This window comes from Nilaparvata lugens, chromosome 2 (genome assembly GCF_014356525.2).
Source record: "Nilaparvata lugens isolate BPH chromosome 2, ASM1435652v1, whole genome shotgun sequence".
NCBI classification, from domain to species: domain Eukaryota; kingdom Metazoa; phylum Arthropoda; class Insecta; order Hemiptera; family Delphacidae; genus Nilaparvata; species Nilaparvata lugens.
Genome location: NC_052505.1, coordinates 48914160 through 48933714, shown reverse-complemented (window position 1 = coordinate 48933714; position 19555 = coordinate 48914160). Strand labels below are relative to the sequence as shown.

Here is a 19555-nt window from a genome sequence, read left to right as displayed (position 1 = left end):
TAGATCATCTTTTTATTCTTCAAGAATTGAATTTTCATATGATTTTAATGAAAATTATAGGCTAAATTTTTAAAAGTACATACATTAGAATCACGATTGCTTTCGCGAAAAAGGACAGAAGGACGATGACAAGAAAACACAGTAATTTAATAATGAAAACAACTGTTCATCCTGGGAAATGCAATTATGAGAGCTCACTCTTCAAAACTTATCCTTTGTGCTAGGAAATTTCATTTAGCCTTTCGTTCCACCGCTCATTATTTTCAGCTACCCTTCAGCCCTCTTTCTCTCTCTTCACTCTTACTCAATTCTTTGCTTTTCCGACAAATCCTCCACGCTCTCTTGTTTGAACATTGTTAGAAATATTAATATTTTTCTTCCGCGAGAGTTTTAGATGCTCTCTGCACAAAAAGCAGGATTTCAAACTCCATTCGAATTATGCTTTATTGAGCGGATAGAGGAGTTTACCATCTTAGTTTAAGCTAAGGCCAGAATAGAACGTCTCACAAGATAAGATTTGAGTTGATCCTATGTCAACTGACCTCAATAAAATCTTCTGACTATACAATCTTCTCACATATTGGAAAGTCATGAATAATACATTACTTACGTAGCCTATTCCATTATTCCAAGGGATTGAATTCACATCGAATATAACACAAAATGCTAAAAACAACACACGAGTAAATAGAGTACTAACTTCATGGACCTCGACTTCTATCAGATAAAGTTGAAATATAAAAATTGAATATTGTACTGGCATATAAATATTCATACGTGTTAGGAATTTGCGTAAATATTTATGTAGGAATTCGCGAAAACGGGGACACGTGAATTTATCATTAAATTCTGAAGTCTTAATTATTCTTTGTGCCTAACCTTTATGAAGGTAATAAAATAAAAATAATTTTGAAGAAAATTTAGAATTTTGAAGTAGGCCGGCACATCTAGAAAATGAATCTGAGTCTTTACTATTTCAATTCATGCAGGCGAACGAGTTAGAGTCAGGAAAACTACAATAAGTTTTTGCCATGCCTGATTTAATCGCCGTTCACTATTTTAACACTATAATGTTCTAAAACAAACAAAATATCAACAATCCTGACACGAAAGAGAATAAGAATCATAATAAATTTAACACGTTACATTACCTTTATCCTCTGATCTGGGGGCGCATTACTATCCTTACGTTAGATATTAATACATCACCAAACCAAATAATATCATTTGAAAATATTAATAATTAATATTGATAATTATTTCAGAACAAAACTCAAAACAGAAAAACTCAAAGAACCCAAATTTCGTCGATAACCCCGTACACCAATTTCAAACCCGATTGAAACTTTGATTGACATTTTTGTATGACCCTTTGTTTCACTGCACTTTGTTGATGGCTTCCGTCGTGTTTCCTTTTGATGTTATTTTGTTATCTCGGCGTTTTCTTCTAAGAGTTGAGTTGATGATGTCGGGAAGTCATCTTGCGATGCGGAACCTCCGTCTCCCGAAACGGCCTTACGTAATTCTGGTCAGGTATCATTCTCGGGACCTCTTACGACATGCCTTGCTCGTGGAGTCCATGATGGTATGAAGTTGTGTCTTAAAGCTGGATTTTGAAGGGGTGAAACATAAAGTTGGTTTGGGGTCACACATGAACCGCTGTAAATAAATGTATTACAGCATTAATTCTAACTGTTCCTACAATTCATCAAAAGCTGAAACAGGAGTTATCTATTGATTATAGATTATTTAAATTCTCTCATTCTATTTGAATCCTCATTTTATATAGATTTTTATCTTTAAACTAATGATTCTTTGTATCAGAATTAATGGATCTTTCTTCACAGATTATTCAAAAGTTCTGGTATAATTTAATAAATTAGCGTTCAGTTAAAAGCCTTAACGCCATGAGAAAACACAGTCAGAAAAATATAAAAATTTAGCAAGTCTCAAACTTAATATTAAAACTTACATTTCAATTTGAAGATTATCTTCCTGATTTCAGCAATTTTTTCTTTTTCTCTTTAATAATATCTGTTCATTAAAAATAACTCAAATGTAACATAACTGAAAACTTTCTTCTCTACTTTCTGTACTTCTTTAGAAAAAATATTATTATCTCCCATCGATAATAAAATGAAAGGACTACTCTCAATCAAAATTATTAACTTGAACAATAACAGGCTTTGTTGATACAATACTCTGATGGAAGTTTCAATTAATTCAATTCCCTAAATTATATTTAACCTTATTTTACGTACCTTAACGGTTATTTGAAGAAACAATTATTCCTACATGATGAAGCAACACAATTAAACTTTTCAGGACAAGGCACTACTAGAAAATATAAACTTTAATAAAAATAAAACTAACTCCTACATTAACTAATGATATAAACTTATAAACTTTTCTAAAAGGGGCGAAACAAATTGACTACATCTTCACTCTCGTAGTGCTCCTAGCTCCTAGCAAAGTGTCCTCCGAAACGTAATCTGGTCTCACGGCTGGGGAATCGCCCCCACTACTGTATTTAGAAACAGGTCTCTTATTGGGCGAAGGGAATCAATTTGACCAATCGTCGCGTGGCTTCTAGGAAAGTACGATGAGGACGCGCATCCTACCTGGCTGAAGGTTGGTTATAAATCATTTTCGTGAGAGTACGAACAGAGCGCGCTTCGTTTCAGTGCGCGCTCTCTTAGTACCTCACTGATTTACCCTTCTGACAGCTTGACTTATCTTCGTTTTCGCTGATAATATATATAAATATACATGCTGGAATAGTCATCGATAAGCTCTATGAACTGCAACAATAATTACGATAAAAATTCTCCGTCAAAAAGTTTGTCCGTCTATTGATGACTCTGATATTTACTATAAAGCTCCATAGATCTCGAATTGAAGATTCGATTCCAATGTGAGAAAAAAATGTAATATTACAAATACCCCCCTCTTGACATGAAAAAATTTACTGTTTGAAAATTTAAAGAAAAAAATTACATTGACCCTAATGAAAATTGTTGAAAATTAATTTGAGAACAGTAACAATTTTTTCTAGAAAAACATTACATGTCATCCTATAATATTGAAAATTATTATAAAAATTCATCAATAGCGTTTGTTATATGTTTCCAAACAATATTTCAAAATATAGAATATCAATATTACTTTTGATTTAGTTTTATAATTAAAGGAAATATCTCACAGAAGTAATATGTAAAGAATAGTTTTTTGAAATTGCACATAAATTTAATAGATAGAAAATTCAATTTTTATTGCATAAAAGAAATTAGTATTTTGAATGAAAAATGTATTATTATTATTTATTTATTTATTTATTTTTAAATGAATTGATGAATTGTTACATTTAATTTTCACATAAAATTTCAATAAATCAAAAAAATGTTTATTTCTTTCACTATTGACGCGGTTGATTTTATTGATGCACATTTTGGAACAGTCCGTTAAGGCACTCAGTATGATTTTCAGTTAAGTGTGACTCCAATGTGATGACGTTATGTTGGCTGATCTGGATGCACGTAGTGTTGGGCTGATACTTGTAGTCGACTGATGCATATCAAACTCGATACAGGTGACATCTCAGTTAGCATTGCCTCTGCTTGTAGTAGACGGCTGCATACCAAACTCGATACAGGTGACATCTCAGTTAGCATTGCTTCATGTTTGTAGTAGACGGCTGCATTCCAAACTCGATACAGGTGACATCTCAGTTAGCATTGCTTCATTGTGTAGTAGACGGCTGCATTCCAAATTCATACAGAGTCACATAAATTTTGTATCATATTGTATTATACAATGTACATTTCAGGCTTGAAATGACAATGTAATTCGTTTTTTTTGGAAAAGAGATAGACGCTGCATACAGATTATTTAGGTGAGGATTAATTTAGGTAAGTTGGGTTTTTTGATACTTTCAGCTTTCAAGGTTAGAGTTCTGCATACAGGAATAATTTAGGAGAGGATTTTTTGAATCAATTCTTCATGATACTGTGACTGTTATCTGAATTCAAAGTTGCGAATGTGAACATGGATGGCAATTACCTCCAGGTACAGTAGTGTTGAAGTTTGAGATACAAGTCAGCAATAAGCGTTGGCATTGTTATTGGCGTATGCTTTGGTGTCGGCATTGATTTTGGCATGGCATCAGCATTGCGCAGGCATAGGCATTGGTATCAGCATTGGCGCAGATATTGGCATTGGAGCAGGCATCGGCGTTGATTTTGGGTGGTGCATCAGCATTGGCGCAGGCATTGCGTAGCTATTGGCATTGGCATCAGCATTGCGCAGGCATAGGCATTGGTATCAGCATTGGCGCAGATATTGGCATTGGAGCAGCATCGGCGTTGATTTTGGTGTTGGCATCAGCATTGGCGCAGGCATTGCGTAGCTATTGGCATTGCATCAGCATTGGCACAGATTTGGCATTGGCGCAGGCATTGCGTAGCTATTGGCATGGCGCAGGCATTGACATCAGCACAGGCATCGGCGTAGATTTTGGCATTTTGGCGTAGTTATTAGTGTTGATATTGGCGTAGTTTTAGTGTAGTTATTGGTGTTGACATTGGCATAGTTATTGGCGTTGGCATCAGCATTGGCGCAGATTTTGGCATCAGAATTGGCGTAGCTATTGGCATTGGCGCAGGCATTGGCATCAGCACAGGCATCGGCGTAGATTTTGGCATTTTGGCATAGTTATTAGTGTTGATATTGGCGTAGTTATTAGTGTAGGCATCAGCGTAGATTTTGGCATAGTTTATTGGTGTAGGCCGCAGCGTAGATGAGTCACACTAGTTCGAAAATCACCCAATGTTCTTAACACTCTTCATGCGTTCACTTGTTGCTGATTTCGAGATTCACATGATAACTATTTCAATGTTAATGTCTGTGCTTATCTGTTATCTAAAATGTTTATAAACTAAAAGAAAAACTTGATTGGCTATCAATACATCTAATACACATGAAATTATTTTTAAATATATATGAAATTAAAATTTGTTAACATCTTATTATACAGTCGCATACTAAATTGTGAAATATGGACATATCAATGATAAATTAAAAAAAATTCATTTCATCTATTCACTGTTCAAATATCAAAATTTAATCCATTCTTCAAAATAATAGAATTTCATAACACCCTGTATCATTATCAAAATTGTAAACAGGCACGGCCCTAGGGACTTTGCCGCCCTGGGCGAGATCGGCAACTGCCGCCCCCCCCCGCAAGTATCCCGTCTTTAATTGTTAATCCTGGGTTCCACACCTCCTTGGCCGATCGCCTAACACCGGTTACACATTGGCGGTTTCTGCCGGGCGTAATTTCGCCGTCGCCGCCGTTCGAGCAGTAGTCTATGGCTTGAATGGAAGCTTACACACTGGGCGGCAGAACGCCGCGCGGCTATATTGCCGTTGGCGGCAGCTGTGCAGCCGTCCACTGCCACTGCGGCTGGCGGTGTTTTGCTGCTCTTGTCTACGCAGTGGCGTACGTGACCAAATGGGCGTTAACACATTTGGCGTTGTCTACCGTCGCCGCTGATCAGTCGTCTTTTCCCATTTGCTCCAAGTCAAGTCTTTCAAAATCAGCCTTTTAATTTGTGTCTTGTTGTAAAGTTTGTAAGTTGTTTATAACATTTATTTATTGTTTTAAGTGTTTGTGGTTGACGAGTGTGAGAAAATGAGTAAGTTAATAGACAATGAGTTGTTAATATCATTTGTAGAACAGAGGCCAGTTTTGTGGGACAAAACCTTCGACATATTTCGACATATAGGATCGAGATGCAACAAGGATGCGTGGAGGAAGTGTGTATGGTGATTAGGGGGATTTTGAAACTCTGGATGACAAGAAAAAACTGTAATATGTTGTATATCGCTGTCGATTTAATAAAAACGTTCATTTCAATGAATCCAAGCAAGGCGATTTCTCTGCTGTCTTCGACGGCACAACAAAGTGGTAAAAGTTGTTGCCTTTTCCAGTTACGTTAACCTTATTGTCATACAATTAACTGAACACTCATGAAACAGTGAAGTCACAACACATTCGAGATGAAGAACTACAACAATTATTTGCTACTGATCATACGTGGCGGTAATTTTTGCCGCTCGATGTTTGGCGGTATTTTTTTCCGCTGATGTGTAAGCTTGACTTTTTTTCGAGCTGCGACGAAAGTTTCGCCGCCGCGGCAGAAACCGCCCAGTGTGTAACCATCGTTACTATTGTGTCTCCGCTGTGATGCGACACCACAGAGTCTCAGTAAACTCTAAAAAATTATGTTTAACACTATTTATTGACATTTAAACAAATATTGACAATTATAATATTGGGAACAGTAAAGTCCAGTCAATATAGACATAAAAATGGGGGTTTGCTTGCAATTTATATCGTAGTTCTGATTTTTTAATATTTTATTTGGATACATGAGAGAGGTTCAGAACCAAATTCTTCATGTAAAATTCCCTTGTGCTAATACAGAGTGGCCCAAAAAGTTCGTATTTTAGGTTCATTTCCAGTTTTCAGCTATTTCCGAAAAATCAGTGATCGGACAGAAAAATTTGCTCTGCCTTTTTTAAGATCATAAAATTCTGAATGAAATGAGATCATTCGAACTCTCTATCTCCAATGGTACTGAGCTATGATTTTTCAAATATGAGTGATATTTTAAGAAAAAAATCAATTTTGATCATATTTAGTATTCGATCACCAATATCCCGATTACAATCTAGATATAAAATTCAAAATCCCTCTGGGCATTTTTAGCTTCAACCATCATCACCATCTATATTGTCCTCACAGTGATATTATTTTTGCACAATGATATAAGCTCATGAGATCATGTTCTATGAGAATCAACTGTTAGTTGCACTTAATTTCAGTATTTCCTAGTGGAGAGGCGCGCGAGGACACGATCAAGGATCGCTTAAGGAAAAAGCTATCAAAATGAAAAAGTTTTTCTTTTTCAATCATTACTTTCTGAACATGAGCGCCTAAAGTTTAAAATTTCGGGACAGAACATTTCAAATTCGGTACGAGATGAATCCATAAAATTCAAAGGATAAATTCTTCATGGTATTTTTGTGATTTAATAAAACAAAAATTTTCTGAAAATATCAATTTTTGAGAAAGTTTTTCAATTTACTAAAAATGAGCAAAATAGTGTTAAGTTGAGTTTTTTTTTGTAAATTGAATACTTTTTCAAAAATTGATATTTTCAGAAAATGTTTCAAAATTTTCTTGTTTTATTCAATCAACAATACCATGAAGAATTTATCTCTTACTGAATTTGAAATGTCCGTCCCAAAATTTAAACTTTAGGCGTTCATATCTCAAAAAGTAATGATTGGAAGAGAATGTTTTCCTAAGAAAACTTTTTCATTTTGATATATACCGTACAAATCGAAAAACTTTGAAAAATATCACCAGTACAAGAAGTCTATTTTTAGCCTTTGCACAGCCTTAAGACGTAGACTGCAACATAGGATTAGGCCTACTTAACTTGCTAAGTAATTAGGACTACAATTTCTACTAGTTTGTTTAACACACTGTTTAATTAAGTAGAACTCGTCTGACCTTGCAATTCCTTCACCATTCTTCAAGATCTGGGGACTGAACTATTTTATGTTCGCTAGACCACTCAGACGTTCCTGGACATTGTTGATCTTAGAAAGTTCTTCATAGCTCGAGGTTGAAAAACTTCTTATATAATTTACCATTCACATTTGATATTATGAATCTATTATTTATTTGTATTTTAAATTTTTCCGTTCCTTTAAATTTGCCGCCCCCAAACTGCCGCCCTGTGCGGCCGCCCGGTCCGCCACCCTGGGGCCGGCCTGATTGTAAAAAACATCAGATCATCACAACAAAAATTATTTTTAAATATATATGAAATTAAAATTTGTTAACATCTTATTATACAGTCAGCATACATAAATTGTGAAATATGGACATCAATGATAATTAAAAAAAATTCATTTTCATCTATTCACTGTTCAAATATCAAAATTTAATCCATTCTTCAAATAGAAATAGTTTCATAACACCCTGTATCATTATCAAAATTGTAAACAGGCACGCCCTAGGGACTTTGCCGCCCTGGGCGAGATCGGCAACTGCCGCCCCCCCCCGCAAGTATCCCGTCTTTAATTGTTAATCCTGGGTTCCACACCTCCTTGAGCGATCGCCTAACACCGGTTACACATTGGCGGTTTCTGCCGGGGCGGTAATTTCGCCGTCGCCGCCGTTCGAGCAGTAGTCTATGGACTTGAATGGAAGCTTACACACTGGGCGGCAGAACGCCGCGCGGCTATATTGCGTTGGCGGCAGCTGTGCAGCCGTCCACTGCCACTGCGGCTGGCGTGTTTTGCTGCTCTTGTCTACGCAGTGGCGTACGTGACCAAATGGGCGTTAACACATTTGGCGGTGTCTACCGTCGCCGCTGATCAGTCGTCTTTCCCAGTTGCTCCAAGTCAAGTCTTTCAAAATCAGCCTTTTAATTTGTGTCTTGTTGTAAAGTTTGTAAGTTGTTTATAACATTTATTTATTGTTTTAAGTTTTGTGGTTGACGAGTGTGAGAAATGAGTAAGTTAATAGACAATGAGTTGTTAATATCATTTGTAGAACAGAGGCCAGTTTTGTGGGACAAAACCTTCGACATATTTCGACATATAGATCGAGATGCAACAAGGAATGCGTGGAAGAAGTGTGTATGGTGATTAGGGGGGATTTTGAAACTCTGGATGACAAGAAAAAACTGTAATATGTTGTATATCGCTGTCGATTTAATAAAAACGTTCATTTCAATGAATCCAAGCAAGGCGATTTCTCTGCTGTCTTCGACGGCACAACAAAAGTGGTAAAAGTTGTTGCCTTTCCATTTTAAGTTAAACACTTATTGTCATACAATTAACTGAACACTCATGAAACAGTGAAGTCACAACACATTCGAGATGAAGAACTACAACAATTATTTTGGCTACTGATCATACGTGGCGGTAATTTTGCCGCTCGATGTTTGGCGGTATTTTTTCCGCTGAATGTGTAAGCTTGACTTTTTTTCGAGGCTGCGACGAAAGTTTCGCCGCCGCGGCAGAAACCGCCCAGTGTGTAACCAGCGTTACTATTGTGTCTCCGCTGTGATGCGACACCACAGAGTCTCAGTAAACTCTAAAAAATTATGTTTAACACTATTTATTGACATTTAAACAAATATTGACAATTATAATATTGGGAACAGTAAAGTCCAGTCAATATAGACATAAAAATGGGGGTTTGCTTGCAATTTATATCGTAGTTCTGATTTTTTAATATTTTATTTGGATACATGAGAGAGGTTCAGAACCAAATTCTTCATGTAAAATTCCCTTGTGCTAATACAGAGTGGCCCAAAAAGTTCGTATTTTAGGTTCATTTTCCAGTTTTCAGCTATTTCCGAAAAATCAGTGATCGGACAGAAAAATTTGCTCTGCCTTTTTTAAGATCATAAAATTCTGAATGAAATGAGATCATTCGAACTCTCTATCTCCAATGGTACTGAGCTATGATTTTTCAAATATGAGTGATATTTTAAGAAAAAAATCAATTTTGATCATATTTAGTATTCGATCACCAATATCCCGATTACAATCTAGATATAAAATTCAAAATCCCTCTGGGCATTTTTAGCTTCAACCATCATCACCATCTATATTGTCCTCACAGTGATATTATATTTTTGCACAATGATATAAGCTCATGAGATCATGTTCTATGAGAATCAACTGTTAGTTGCACTTAATTTCAGTATTTCCTAGTGGAGAGGCGCGCGAGGACACGATCAAGGATCGCTTAAGGAAAAAGCTATCAAAATGAAAAAGTTTTTCTTTTTCAATCATTACTTTCTGAACATGAGCGCCTAAAGTTTAAAATTTCGGGACAGAACATTTCAAATTCGGTACGAGATGAATCCATAAAATTTATAGAACAACAGTTTTAAATTAAAAAAAAAAATATTACAAAACACTTTAGAAAAATTTTAGCCTTTAACTCATTTCATTTATAATATAACACAACGTTTTTATTCAATAAAACATTATTATTCAAGCTAACTTTCATTAATACATCACATATATATGGCTACAGAATTCATTAATACTTTCAAATTTTGAAGTTTATTTATTATAAAACATAATTTATAATTTAAAGACTGTATATAAGTACAAACATTTCAAGATTAAATACAAAGATGATCAAGATGAATAATGGGTAAATAGTTCCCTAAAAATACAAAAAAGAAATAGAAAACTGGGTAAATAAATTCCCTAAAACAATACAAAGAAAGAAAGATAATTAGAGCCTATCCTACATGTCATACTGACTTTCATGAGGAAGTATTTAATAAAAATATACTGGAATGAGAAAATGGGGCATAATTTGCTCTGAAAAACCTAATTACCCATATGATACCTAAAAAAAAATAGACATGATAAAATATGTAATACATGATGAAAAAATATACCCAAGCAACAATTATTTACACTACAATGGATAGATTTTAGAAAAGTTAGGTTTTATCAACAATTTAAAGATTAGGAAATAAGCTACTATTTCAACTTCCCAATTTTTCAGAGAAACAAATTTAAATGACTATGGACAAGATTGGTAAGATATGCATCATAGAAGAAATTTACTGAACATTACACAAAGACAGGAAAGAATTGAAATTTGAAAAGATTAAGGGCCAAGAAAATAGGCTACAGGAAAGAAAAAAGATACATTATGGACTCTTACCATACGTAGTATTTACGGTCATTGCTATTCTGAATCCGGCATGACACAGGATTCCTAATCATTGTGTGTTGGGGAATACCCTTTCATCATGTGATTCATTGTCATCATCTTGTAAATAAGCAACTTGAAACAACCTTTGAATACTAATACATCAATGGTGACTTTGTGCTTTGTTTTCTTCAAGAACATGAGTTTATTCATGGGTTCATTTGTTTCAACAAAGCCATTTTGCTTGCAAAAGTTAGTCATGTTCACTTGAGAATGCATTGCATACACCTTTTCAATTCTCAGTTGAAAGTTGAACTCATCAACTTGACTCAAAGCAACATTCATTTTGTTTACATTGTTCCTAACCTCTACAGAAACCTGTCTCATGTAATCATTCACTTTATTTATAGTTTTCCTAACCTTCAATGTAGCAATATTACTTTCATGATAGTTGACTTTCAGTGAAGACAACTCCCTACCTACTTCTTTACTTAATTCTACTATCTCATTAAGGTTGACTTTTTCAACAACAGTAACTAGGCCTACATTGTCAGAAACTTGAATGAGTTGATCTTGTATCTTAACACTACTATTATCCTGCTTCAATTTGTTTTCATCTTCATGATTATCTTTCAATGTTTCATGTGCATTTTTCAATAGAAGATTTATACTAGCCTGCTCTAGTCTAATGCTAGCAAATTCTTGCTTCATCTCATCAAACCTAGCATTTAACTTAGCATTTTGATTTTTAAACATTTGGTCTAACTTAGCATCTTGCTTATCAAACAGTTGTGTTAAGGCAGCTATTAACTCATCATCAATTTTAATATTTTTCATATTGTATGCCATTTTGCTAGTCTGCACAGATGATATATTCATTAGGACTTGATCTCTCTTGAACCGATTTCCCACTCAGCAGTATACCATTCACAACCTATCAAGATATCTATCCTACTAATAATTTTTATAACCAGGATTTCATAGTGTACCATTTGGGACATATTTATTTTGTAATTCGGTCCACCAGGGTACCATTTTCCGTGCTACCATTTTTCCTTAATCGTTGGAATAGCATTTAACACCTATTAACCTAAGGATAGTTGTCGGCTCCAATGAAATAGATTCTTGATAAATGGGGAATGGATCTATCGCCTATGAATGAGAAATCCAGTTTTCAGAGCAAATGAACTTATAATCTTCAGATGAATTTATACAAATAACACAAGAACTATATCTTAAGCCTAATTATTTAGAGTTACTACGAACTAAAATACTTATCTAGTTTACAGTTGAAAACAGTGGCTATTGGCTTGAATACACAAATAGCTATATTAACAAAATAGAACAAATAAACTGTTTAAAACGCATTTAAAACATTAATAAACGAAAATGATTCAGAGCAAAATTTTACAACAACACACGTAGCCAGCCATTTTTCTAGAGAACCAGAACAGGCCAAAAAACAGTCAAACAGAGACACCTCCAACATTACAGACACGTCACCAAAAATTATAACTTACAAGTTTAGAATTCACATTCTACATCTGTTCTCATAAACTTTATTTTGAAACTGTATTTTTAAACTTTCATATATTTCTCTATTTAATAACTATTTATTCTGTTTCTCAGCCTTGTGACACCATGGAACAATGCAACAATCATTTACGATAAAAAATTCTCCGTCGAAAAGTTGTCCGTCTATTGATGACTCTGTATTTACTATAAGTTCCATAGATCTCGATTGAAGATTCGATTCCATGTAGAAAAAATGTAATATTACATAATAAATTAGCGTTCAGTTAGAAGCCTTACGCCATGATAAACACAGTTCAGAAAATATAAAAATTTAGCAAGTCTCAAACTTAATATTAAAACTTACATTTCAATTTGAAGATTATCTTCCTGATTTTCAGCAATTTTTTCTTTTTCTCTTTAATAATATCTGTTCATTAACAATAACTCAAATGTAACATAACTGAAAACTTTCTTCTCTACTTTCTGTACTTCTTAGAAAAAAATATTATTATCTCCCATCGATAATAAAATGAAAAGGACTACTCTCAATCAAAATTATTAACTTGAACAATAACAGGCTTTGTTGATACAATACTCTGATGGAAGTTGCAATTAATTCAATTCCCTAAATTATATTTTAACCTTATTTTACGTACCTTAACGGTTATTTGAAGAAACAATTATTCCTACATGATGAAGCAACACAATTAAACTTTTCAGGACAAGGCACTTCTAGAAAATATAAATTTTAATAAAAATAAAACTAACTCCTACATTAACTAATGATATAAACTTATAAACTTGTCTAAAAAGGGCGAAACAAATTGACTACATCTTCACTCTCGTAGTGCTCCTAGCTCCTAGCAAAGTGTCCTCCGAAACGTAATCTGGTCTCACGGCTGGGGAATCGCCCCACTACTGTATTTAGAAACAGGTCTCTTATTGGGCGAAGGGAATCAATTTGACCAATCGTCGCGTGGCTTCTAGGAAAGTACGATGAGGACGCGCATCCTACCTGGCTGAAGGTTGGTTATAAATCATTTTCGTGAGAGTACGAACAGAGCGCGCTTCGTTTCAGTGCGCGCTCTCTTAGTACCTCACTGATTTACCCTTCTGACAGCTTGACAGATCTTCGTTTTCGCTGATAATATATATAAATATACATGCTACTACTTATTACTTTCCTTGCCCTATTACTATAGGTAAGGAAATTATTGCTTTCTGAAAAAAATTAAGGTACCCCAATTTCTAAATTTCTATAAGTTTCAAAGTCCCCTGAGTCCAAAAAAGTGTATGTATGTATGTGTGTGTGTGTGTTGTGTGTGTGTGTGTGTGTGTGTGTGTGTGTATGAGTGTATGTGCGTCTTTGTACATGATATCTCATCTCCCAATTAACGGAATGACTTGAAATTTGGAACGTAAGGCCCTTACAATATAAGGATCCGACACAAACAATCTCTATCAAATTCGATTCAAGATGGCGGCTAAAATGGCGAAAATGTTGTCAAAAACAGGGTTTTTCGCGATTTTCTCGAAAACGGCTCCAACGATTTTGATTGAAGTTATACCTGGAATAGTCATCGATAAGCTCTATGAACTGCCACAAGTCCCATATCTGTAAAAATTCAGGAGCTCCGCCCCATCTATGCAAAGTTTGATTTTAGATTCTCAATTATCAGGCTTCAGATACAATTCAAACAAAAAAAAAATGAGGGGAAAAGATTCAGCATGAGGATCTCTACAACAAAAATGTCCAGTAAAATTTTCACCTAAAATTAAAAATAAGCTCGAAATTCGAGAAAATGTGATCATGCAATTGCAAACTGTTGGCATCAGTTGATTCTATTAAATGATTCACTATGAAGAGAAAGCACAACTCGTGTGTCTCCAGCGTTATTGCCCTGTCACCAGTGCTGGCTCAAATCTTTGAATAGTAGACTTGTGATGCGCGGGAACACTAGCGTCAGGTGATCAATTCTCATAATGGAAAGGAAAGTTGTGTGAGTGCGCCACACCAGATTTTTTTCTAGTTTTTTTCAATAAACCCCTTTAACAAATATCGACGTGTTGAGGACCGAATGGTGAATATTGAAAAATATTAATATTGTAGATTTCTGTTAGTGTTCTCCAATTATTGTGTTAAAGTGATTTGATTCAAGCCGAATTTATTGATATGAATTCCAGTGAACTTCGATTTATGTTAACTGTTAATTATATTTTTGTGTTTAATTTTAAGTGTTAATTTTATTTTTTGACTGGAGTAAGATTCTGCTAAATTACTTCAAAGCTGCTTGGAAGCTGCAATAATTTCAACAACATGGAAGTAATTTAGACTTCTATGTTGTTGAAATTATTGCAACTGAAACATGTGTCGGCACATAAAGTCTGTCCGTCTGACAGTCTGTGTGATATAAAACCAAAACAATTTTTTATCTTATGCACTTCCAATGTTATTTCTATATCCTGAAGGAGTGAGTCAATTTTGTTGTCCAACGAACTTCACCTGTGAAAAGGTTTGAAGAATTCGTGTTCAAAATTTGAAGCTGATTGATCAATTTTCTCTAAAGTTCTTGTCGAACATAAAAACAGGCAGAAAACGCCTTCAGTAAGTCAAAAGTGAGAACTTCGCTAACGCTCGTTCTAATGTAGAGACTTACGTTTCAAGCTATATATATCAGCCTGCATTTTGAACCCTTGTCAACACTAACTTGTCAAACTCGAATCGTAGAGGTACGAAAAGAGCGCGCATCATTTCAGAGCGCGCTCTCTTCGCAGCTCACTGATTTACCCTTCTGACAGCTTGACAGAACTTTTGCATGCGCGTTGTCTTCGTTTTCCCGGCTTCTAGAGCCCTAGGACCAAATAGTAACTGCAAAATCGGTAGTTTGTTATAATTTTAATATCTTGCTGTTTTCCAACTTATCGCACTCTATGTCGCGACAGGAAGGCTAAGTTTAAGAGATAATTCCATAATCTACATTCCTCGAAGACACAATTTTTCAATATCTATCCTGGGAAACTCGAAGTCATGGCCGTTCATAATAGAGAGAGAAAATAATTTATTTCGCTAACTCACAATAATGGCTCTAGTCTATTGCGTATTAAATTTACTATTATAACTTGGGAAAAGGCTGAATTAAAAACAGTGCTCGGCGCGTCTTCTAATAATCCTTTATACTATAATAATAATAATAATAATAATTACAATGAATGTAGCTTCGGATGACGCATCATCACTTCTGAACAAACTGATTAACTCGACATTTTGGTCAAATATTTATTGCAAATCTTCTGAGGATATGGTTATAAGACTAATTTTATCGATTATGTTTAATCATAAAATAGTTTGTCGCATTTTCTGAACATAAATTGAACTTACAAACACATAACTTACTATAGTTTGAAGCACAAAACACAAACACCATAATTTGAGCACACTGCATAACCTCTATGATTATGATTACAAAATAACAGTGTGACTGTAATCATTACCAGTGTTACATAATCGGTAGTTACTGAAAACGAGGGTCCAAAGTAATCGCAATCCATCAGAACGTTTTGCTCAGAATCTTCAACTACCGTGAAGATTATCAATGACATGCTGACAAATTTTTGACTTATTCTATATCTACATTCCTGAATACAGAGTGATTCATAGTGAATGTCCCAATATCAAACAATAGTAATTAGAAACAGAAGTTTGCACCCATACCAATCAATACCACATAAAATAATTCACAGGACCATTAAATTCATGATGGTATTCATGATAAGTGTTCTTTGTACCCTTCTTTCAAGGCTCGAACGATATCTACAAGACAGTAAGGTACTTACACCATGAGTTGTGAAAATGGACAAAAAACGTTCACTTGGACGAATCTCATACATCTTCTACTGTTAGATCATGAAGGTTTTCGGTTTCCCATATGCTTACATGCAGTGGCGTATCCAGAAAGAAATGTCGTGGGGGTTTGGGAAATGACATTAGCGTAGTGTGTATAAAGCACCTGAACATTGTGGGGAAACACCCTGAACTTTGTAAGGGGGGAAACACCGAAGGGGTGTGAATGGTATTCCATATTTCCCATCAAAGGGGGGTTAGGAGGCTCCCCCGCCCCCGAAAATAATGAATAACTTTCAATTTGGTGCCATTTTACGCAATTTCCACTTAAAACTAAAATCCCATTCAAGTTTTTTTAGTGATCAGTAGACCACTTATTGCGATTTTACATTGCAATTTTCATAGGCTCGTGATTTTTGATCGGAAATAACAATAATAGAATGGGATGGAATATTTTTTTCTTCATTTATATGTTTGTGGATACAATTACAAATCATATGAATATGATTGGAAAAGAACAAAAGGCTTGGCCCAAAACAATTCTATTCCAACATTTTGATAATGAATAGCATGTCTAAAATAGAATTTAGTCATTCAATTGTTTCAAAAACAATAATTTTTGTAGTAGCCCGAACATACCTACTCATCATTATATGTCATGCTATAATTTTGGTTCCAAAGCAATTTCTTAACAAACTTCAACATCATAGACTTAGTTTTAACTCTATTTACAATTTTTTCATGATTTTACCTTAGTCCTCATGGGGGGGGGGGCATTCTACAAATATTGTGGGGATGTGTCCCCCCTGTGGAATCTGTGCATATTGATCATAACTGGGAAATTTTGGGAGTAGGCCTACTCTCTAGAATAAGTTGCGTGAGCATTGTTCAAGTGTTGAAGGATATGGACTACAATCTACAAACTATAGGCAGCCACAACAACCAACGACCAATCATAGCACTTCATCCACATTATATTGAACTCTATGTTAAGCTTTCAGTTCACTAGAGTAATATTGTGTAACAAATCAAATCGACAACAGAAACTAGTATCTCTAACTGTTCCAATAAATTTGTGATTTTGACAATATCAAGTGGTTTTCTTCCAGAATTATTATTCGGGATTTCTCACTTTATGGCAACATATTGAAGGAATAATAGAATAGAATAGAATATTTTTATTTGTCCAAGAACAATTACATGATTGCATGAGACATTGTCAAGATAGATTCAATTACATCTCAATATATTTCTATACAATATAAGTCATAATAACATCAAAGTATACATTTTTTAAAAGTCATAATACATTCAAATATTCACTTCTCATAGTACTCTTTCAAGCTGTAAAAGGGATTTTTGACTAGAAAATTGTAAAGTGCATCTTAAAACTTCAAAAACGGGAAATTTCTTATTTCTCGAGGAAGGTGATTGAAGAGTCTCAAACCTAAATTTACATGGCTTCTTGAGGTCTTTGATAACCGTATTTGTGGTATATGCAAATTTGCATAGCTTCTTGTAGTAGCAGGGTGTATATGTACAAACAAATAACTGTCATTACTCTACTTTTAATAAAAAGTGGCTTACAGTGGGCTCTCATCTCTGAATTGGTTATAATTCTAATTGCTTTCTTTTGTAATAACAAAACTTCTGGTACTTTTGCACATTTTCCCCGTAGAATAATACCATAATTCAATATAGAATGAAATAGAGCATAATAGACACTTATAAAATAACTTTCAGGTACATGGTATTTCAAAGTCTTTAACAAATAAATACCCTTTGAAAGCTTACTACATACTGAATCTATGTGGTCACCCCATGTCAAATGATTGTCAATCTGAACCCCCAGTAATTTAATTTTTCTCATATATTTTTCTGGAAACTTGGATCAATGAATAAATAGCATAATAAATGATCAATGAACTTGGTGTTCAATGAATAGATAGCCTCTTGTGTTTTTGACTCATTGATGACAAAACTATTAGCTTTGAACCATATGACAGCTTGATTCAAGGTTTCATTGGCAATCCTGTTTAAAGTTTGTAAATCTCTGTCAACAGAAAGAAAAGTTGTATCATCTGCGAACAAGATTGTTTTTGAAGACGTTATACTATTAGGAAGATCATTGACCATCACTAGAAACAACAGTGGCCCCAGTACTGAACCCTTAGGCACATCAAAATTAACATAGGAAGCAGATTATTTGTTTCCATTCACATAAACTATTTGCTATCTGTTATCCAGATATGACTTGAAAAAATTGAGACACTCTCCACGTATACCCAAGTGATTTAATTTTTGAAATAGAATTGAGTGATCTACACAGTTGAACGCTTTACTTGAATCGCATGCAGTAATTTGAGCTACATACTTATCCTCAAAAGCCTTTATTATATCATCGATAATAGTTAAAACTGCTCCTGTGGTATTTTTGCCTACTCCATAGCCGAACTGGGAACTACTTATCAAATTGAGACTGTCAAAGTAGGTACAGATTTGGGTCTTCACAATTTCTTCAAAAATTTTGCCAAAAATGGAACTATTGAGATTGGACGATAGCTTTTTGGTAATAACCTATCCCCACTTTTTTGAACAATGGTACCAGTCTTGATATTTTTAACTTTGATGGAAAAACTCCCTGTCTCAGGCACATATTGATGCAATAAGTAATTCGTACAACAATAGACTCACACACACACTTCAAAACCTGGTTGGAAATGTCAAATATGTCTTTCTCTTTGAATTTTTCATATTTTTTATAACTTTGTAAACGTCTGCACAAGAAACATCCCTCCATTTGAAATTGTTGTGTGGAGAAGGCAGGCGCTCCATGAAGTCCTTAGCTGTCAACTGAGGTCGCTCAATGCTGTCTCTTGCATCCTGGACTGAGAGGTAGTAGTTGTTGAACTCCTCTGGTGGAATCTCGATGCTTTGTGACTTGAAACCTCCATTCCTCACTTTGTTAACAAGGGTCCATGCAGCTTTTGACTTGTTGTCAGATTTTTCAATGTAGCCAGCATTATGATTGAGCTTTGCCTTATTCAGTTCATCCTTATAGATTTTTTTACTTTTTTTGTATGCCAATTGTGATTCATTGCTTTTATTTAGTAGAAAATAGTTCTGAAAGCCATCATAGTATTCTTCAATTCAGCCAATTCTGTGGTGTACCAATTTGATTTTTTTCCAGTTTTCCATGTCTTCTTACTTTCTTTTATAGGTATACTTCGGCATATTTCGTTGAATATTTTCCTCAAATATTTTCCTCCAATCCACTAACATCAATCTATTCTTCAACATATCAAGCCTTTTTAGTGATACATTTCTTGCAACCTTTTTTAATGAAGGCACCTTATCATTCATTGAATTATTTGAAAATGTCAAGTGGATACCAGAGTGGTCTGAAAAATTGAAATTCAGTATTTTCAAAT

At 34.6% G+C, this 19555-nt stretch overlaps 1 protein-coding gene across 1 annotated transcript in view; it reads left to right on the top strand.

Moving 5' to 3' along the window:
- LOC111047904 (feline leukemia virus subgroup C receptor-related protein 2) overlaps window positions 1-19555 on the top strand; it is a 152134-nt gene that overhangs the window by 24510 nt on the left and 108069 nt on the right. The window lies entirely within an intron of this gene.